The sequence below is a fragment of the Procambarus clarkii genome, chromosome 39 (assembly GCF_040958095.1).
Source record: "Procambarus clarkii isolate CNS0578487 chromosome 39, FALCON_Pclarkii_2.0, whole genome shotgun sequence".
Lineage (NCBI taxonomy): Eukaryota > Metazoa > Arthropoda > Malacostraca > Decapoda > Cambaridae > Procambarus > Procambarus clarkii.
The window spans coordinates 5,876,004-5,882,612 of record NC_091188.1 but is presented as its reverse complement, the minus strand read 5'-3'; the positions used below and the strand labels follow the sequence as shown (position 1 = coordinate 5,882,612).

At 45.6% G+C, this 6,609-nt stretch overlaps 1 long non-coding RNA gene across 1 annotated transcript; it reads right to left on the bottom strand.

The window, feature by feature from the left end:
- Positions 1-1,072: 1,072 nt before the first annotated feature.
- Positions 1,073-3,952, bottom strand: LOC138372509 (uncharacterized). The gene is made up of 4 exons (XR_011230881.1): positions 3,822-3,952; positions 2,133-2,218; positions 1,755-1,897; positions 1,073-1,406 (listed from the first exon to the last, which is right to left on the bottom strand). It is a non-coding gene; the product is annotated as an uncharacterized lncRNA (long non-coding RNA).
- Between the last annotated feature and the right edge of the window lie 2,657 nt (positions 3,953-6,609).

The window sequence follows — 6,609 nt, the reverse complement described above, 5'->3', positions numbered from 1 at the left end:
GCTTTCCAACAGTCCAAAAAAATGCAGTCCGCCCATCCTTCTCTTTCTTGCTTAATCTTTGTCACCTGATCGTAGAATTCTATCAAGCCTGTAAGGCAAAATTTACCCTCCCTGAACCCATGTTGATGGGTTGTCACGAAGTCTCTTCTCTCCAGATGTGTTACTAGGTTTTTCTCACAATCTTCTCTATCACCTTGCATGGTATACAAGTTAAGGACACTGGCCTGTAGTTCAGTGCCTCTTGTCTCATGATATAGACACACGTGTGATAAAGACTCCTGTCCTCACACTTAACGCACGTCAATATATACGCTATAGATCACAGCGTCATATTCCAAGTGCTTTATGAAAGTATAAGTTCCATAATATTGATCCTCCGTGGTGGACGTTTGACCCTGTCGTCTATAGCTTTTGGTTCGACAAAACCACTTAAAATTTGACGCTTATGAGACGGTGGGGACAATTCATAGTTGCCTTGTGTACTAGATACAGTACTCTGGCCTAACAACAGTACTCTGGCCTAACAACAGTACTCTTGCCTATCAACAGTACTCTGGCCTAACAACAGTACTCTGGCCTAACAACAGTACTCTGGGCTATCAACAGTACTCTGGCCTAACAACAGTACTCTGGCCTATCAACAGTTCTCTGGCCTAACAAGAGTACTCTGGGATATCAACAGTACTCTGGCCTATCAACAGTACTCTGGCCTATCAACAGTACTCTGGCCTAACAACAGTACTCTGGGCTATCAACAGTACTCTGGCCTATCAACAGTACTCTGGCCTAACAACAGTACTCTGGGCTATCAACAGTACTCTGGCCTATCAACAGTACTCTGGCCTATCAACAGTACTCTGGCCTATCAACAGTACTCTGGCCTAACAACAGTACTCTGGGCTATCAACAGTACTCTGGCCTATCAACAGTACTCTGGCCTAACAACAGTACTCTGGGCTATCAACAGTACTCTGGCCTAACAACAGTACTCTGGCCTAACAACTGTACACTGGCCTAACAGCGGCACCCTCCGGCAGGTCCACTTTCACCACAAATAAAGAAACGGGAAATGTATCGTTTTATTATGTTTTATTTATATATATAGAAAATGCAATGTTGGAGGAGTTTTGCTTGTTCTGAACTCCGCAAGTGTTGAGTATATGTCATTAGCCAGGTGATGCCCTCAGGAAGGTGACGCCATCAGCCAGGTAATGCCCTGAGCCAGGTGACGCCATCAGCCAGGTGACGCCATCAGCCAGGTGACGTCATCAGCCAGGTGACGCCATCAGCCAGGTGAAGTGAAGTTAGCCCCTGTACCATTGTCAAAAGAATGGCCCGGATAGCCCAAATCTGATTGGAGGTCTCCAAACGGTATTACTGCCTGACCAAGAAGTAAATGCCGCTCCCTGGAAAGAAAATAAACACACATGAAAAGATCAAATCCTTAAACATACTAACAGTGCATGGAGATGATAACAATAATAATATCAATTTCATATGCGATATTGCAATAAAGTTTTAACCTAGCATCATTTGTGTTTTCCATTACAGTCCATCATTCACTCTCCTGTATAGCGGCAAACAGTATAAGATTGTAAAAGGAACTTTGGAGAGTTTATTTTTGAACTTCCTTCTTGAGTGAAGAACATTAAAAGCATAGAAAAGATTCGTGCTAGAAAGATTGGGCTAACCCCCCCCCCTCTTTGTATCATAGTCAATAATATATGTCTACAAGAAAGACACTGCAATAATACCGCGCTCGGGTAGAAGGCATCCCATCCACCTGAACCAAAACCTCCACCAAAACTACCACTTCCATGTGCACCAAAACCACCGAACTGGGCGTGTCTGGCCAGCCTGGCGCTGCCTCCAGGAACACCCGGCCGCCCGACGCTCTCTGTAAGGAAGAGAGAGAAAAAGAGATGACAAGTGCGATCACCTGTGGTCTCCTGCGGCTCGTCTGGGAGCAGGAGACATCAGTGTTACGGTGGAAAGCTAATATAAATCTACATTTACCAATATTACAATAGCAATTTTTATAAGATTTGAAAACAGATGCATATCGTATGGTTATAACTTTTGTTGCTATATTACGGCAACATATAAGAGGACAGATGCATTAGGGTAGCTACCAGACAGAGCCGGTGAGGGAGCGCCACAGAGCAGCAACACAACCACCCACGCCAGGATGGTCACCCAGCCAGTCATCATCCTTCACCTGTGGAATCATTTATATGAGTCAGGTAATATAAAATAATCAGAGATATTTAAGAAAATGATCGTATGTAGTGTGAGTAATAATCAGGTGAAATGAATTAATTCATCACAGATGTCACAATGGTCAAAAGAGCCATTGCCTCTTTTGTTACAAGTTCGGAGTTCGATTCCCCGATAGTGCTAGAGGGTTGGCACCTTTCCATTACTCCGTCATCATGTCCCAGCTCTTGGTCCGTCCAAGTATTACCCGACAAAGGAATGAGACGTTCACTATGTAGTCTGTGATCCCTCAATAGTGAGATGTGAGCACCTCAACCTCATAACACCTATGATGCAAGACAAAACCACGTCATCCTCACAGGACCTGTTGCGCGTCCGGCTGCACCACAGGTCTAACTCATCACACCTGTAGTGTAGTATGAGAGTGCGTCTACCTCTTAACACATGGTGCAGGTGGCTATCTTGAGGTTATCTTCAGATGATTTCGGGGCTTTAGTGTCCCCGCGGCCCGGTCCTCGACCAGGCCTCCACCCCCAGGAAGCAGCCCGTGACAACTGACTAACTCTGAGGTATCTATTTACTGCTAGGTAACAGGGACATCAGGGTGAAAGAAACTTCGCCTATTGTTTCTCGCCGGCGCCCGGGGACGAACCCGGGACCACAGGATCACGGGACCAGTGTTCTGTCCGCTCAGCCGCCGGCTGTGCAAGCACAATTACCACATAACACATATAGGACAGGAGCCAAGCACCTTCATCTCTTAATACTTGTGGTGCAGGACACAAGCTCGCTTACCACATAATACGTTTGGTGTGGGATGCAAGCACATTTACGACAAAATACATAAGGTACAGGACGCAAGCATGCTTACCTCGTATTACCTGTGGTGTAGAACACGAGCACTTCTACTACATAGCACCTTTGCTGCAAGACGCAGGCGCGTCTTCCTCATAACACTTGTGGTACAGGGCGCAGACACTTCTACCTCATAACACCTGTGGTACTGGACGCAGGCACGTCTACCTAATAATACCTGTGGTGCAGGACGCAGGCACATCTACCGCATACCATCTCTGGTTCAAGATGCTTGTACGTCTACCACATCAAGCTTTTTTTGCAGGATGCAAGCACCAATAACATTACAACCTCTCCTCTCAACTAATACGTCTCATTCCGTTCGTTAAGGTCCTCAACGTACAAATTACAAAGTACTATGAAAAGTAATGGTACACAAATATCCCCATTATCTATGCATCGGCAGGAGAGGTTAGGTGGGTGGCATGGGTGCATTCGTTGCTGGTTAGGTTAACACTTTGTATATAATACGTTGTGTTCAAGTAAGAGACCCGGGCAGACCACGAGCCACTTGCCCAGTGTCGTCCAACACCGCGAAAAGTTAATTTCTTAAGGTGAGGCCACGAGCGGTCGTGGCGGCCCCCGGAGCGTGGACGTCGTGCTCCAGGGGAGCCTAGCGAGGAGCATCCACTTTGAGGTATGCTCTTAACACTGGCACACCGCCCTACTGACCAGCCACTAAAAAGGAAAAATAGTGCTACTAAAAAGGAAAATATGTATGCACGAAGGTTTTAAAAAGTAAAGTTTACCTTTTATCGTTGGTAGTCAAGTTTTGATGCCACACTTTGGTCTGTGTGTGTGGGGAGCGACCTGCCGGCTTCACTGGCGTCTCTAACTGTACTGTGCTCGCTGGTCTTGCGCTTAAATGTCTTACCGTGGACGTCAGTAGGTGGAAAAACTCGTTCCACTACTTGAATCTCGAGGTTTCATTTGTACCTACCGGCAAGAATTTTCCTGTTTTCTAAAGTCTTGTCTGGTGCTTATATTTACTTACCCGACTTTCTTTTGTTTTCTCTCCCGTAATGTAAGCAATATGGAGGTGCGCGAGTGAGCGCGATCATCATTGTTTCCTGTCAACGTTTATTTTTGTTTGTGGTTCACAGAGCCGCTCAGTTTTCTGGTGTTCCTTCATCCTCTGTTCGTTTGCTGGTTCACTCTCACCACCCGCGGGCATTATTACCTAATGAGTGTGACTTACAGCTTCCCACAACTTTATTGAGATGAAACGATCTATGAATCTTTTTCTTACTATCTTCCATTTGTTTTCTTCCATCTCGTCTTCGTTTTACCCTGTGCAAAAGGTTGAGTACAGATATTGATAAGAAATTGTACATTGTTACAATAAAAAAATATATATTTGTAACATGGCATTTTAGCACAGTAAACAGTGGAATCGGCCAACAATTTAATATTCGATCCGGCCAGGCCAGGACGGCATGTTTTGGTCCCTTTTCGTACCTCCTGATGCCCCCATTCATCTAGCAGCAATAGGTACACCAGGGAGTTAGCCAGCTGTTGTGGGCTGCATCTTGGGGACTACCTGTCGCTGAGTTGGACGACTTCCAAGAGGCTAATAAGCTTTCTGTCGCCGACTTTGCGATACTAATCCAATTATATGATGTAAATTCTGACCCAAAAATTGTCCCATAATATTCATGTGAGTACATTCTTAAGTACATTTCAGACCCTTTATAACAATTCGTGAAATTGTGCTTCTAACTGAAAGTCAAATATTGTACTTTCAATGTGTCGTGTGGATTGGTTATCCTCGGGTTCTACCTGTAACTGTCTTGAAGACTATTTATCCTCGGGGTCTTCCTGTAACTGGAGAAATGACATATTTCTCTTCATTTCTCTCTAGAAGCGAGGGCCGACTGTTATTTTTGGATTGTCAGAAAGCCTTCGACATAGACTTCTGCACCAGTTACACATGTAACTGGTGCTGTGTTTTCCCCTTCCAACACACACAGCTGTGTCTCCCCCACCAACACACACACAGCTGTGTCTCCTCCACCAACACACACAGCTGTGTCTCCCCCACCAACACACACAGCTGTGTCTCCCCCACCAACACACACAGCTGTGTCTCCCCCACCAACACACACAGCTGTGTCTCCCCCACCAACACACACAGCTGTGTCTCCCCCACCAACACACACAGCTGTGTCTCCCCCACCAACACACACAGCTGTGTCTCCCCCACCAACACACACAGCTGTGTCTCCCCCACCAACACACACAGCTGTGTCTCCTTCACAAACATTACAATAAGAGCCTATTTTTAATATTGTCATAATTACAAGCATTGTTTTGCACTTAAAGGATATGAAAATAAAACGACAATAGATGTTGTATAATGATATTGTTCACAATATTAATAATAACTAATTTTGGATCTTTGTCCACGTTGTATTTAAAATCTGTTGGACAAAATGTAAGTTAGATCCACGAAACTAATGTAGTGAGATGGAGTTAGGGCCTAGGTTAGCGCCTCGCGCTGAAGCTGAGGTGGCGGCCCCTTCGTGGTGTTCTTAATGGTGTAGCTCCCGGGTGGGTGTACTGCAGGTGTAGCTCGCGGGTGGGTGTACTGCGGGTGTAGCTCGCGGGTGGGTGTACTGCGGGTCTACTGCGGGTCATACTGCCAGTCTTGTTTGTGTTCTCGGTACAACTGTCACTTTCATATGTGATAATGATGACACTACCAGTCCTCTGCAGTTGCAGGAATAATACAGTTGTTGTCACTCAACCAAGTATCGAGGATAATACAGTTGTGCTGAGAGTGAAGGATTCCTTTCACTGACATAGTGCAATAACGTGTGAAGGTGTTAGTCTCATGCACCTTCAGGAGACTATTGTGCAGCTTGTCCCGTGTGTGGTCTCAGGTTTGTTAACTTCGTGTAATTTCGAGCTTTTAAACATAGGTAGCAATTGGTTGTAAATGCAAACGTTGCATTTACCGCCATTGGCTACATGAATAAACTTATTAATTGCCGATTAGTTTTACTAATTCTATTGTAAATGTTTAACAATCTTTGTTATATATTAATGAAATCCTGAGACATTATTTACCCTTGTACATAGGTTGAGGCAGACATAAGCCGGCTGGGGGTCAGGGTGAGGCAGACATGAGCCGGCTGGAGTCAGGCTGAGGCAGACATGAGCCGGTTGGAGTCAGGCTGAGGCAGACATAAGCCAGCTGGAGTCAGGCTGAGGCAGACATGGGCCAGTCGAGTCATGCCATTCTCACGTTCTAATTAACCTCGGTAGCCTCTCATATTATCTCCTCATAACATCAGTGTAAATCTTACGACTAAATTTGTACGTGTTTCTCTCAGAGATAATCATGGTAAAGCCTACCCCTGCTCAAGTGAATAATATTGTAATTATATTCCATACACCTGGATTGCATGGGTCTCGGGAGGACCGTGAGGACTCCACGCGTGTGTGAGGACCCCACGCGTGTGTGAGGACCCCACGCGAGTGTGAGGACCGCACGTGTGTGTGAGGCAGTAGCCCTGTCGACTGGGTTATGAACAG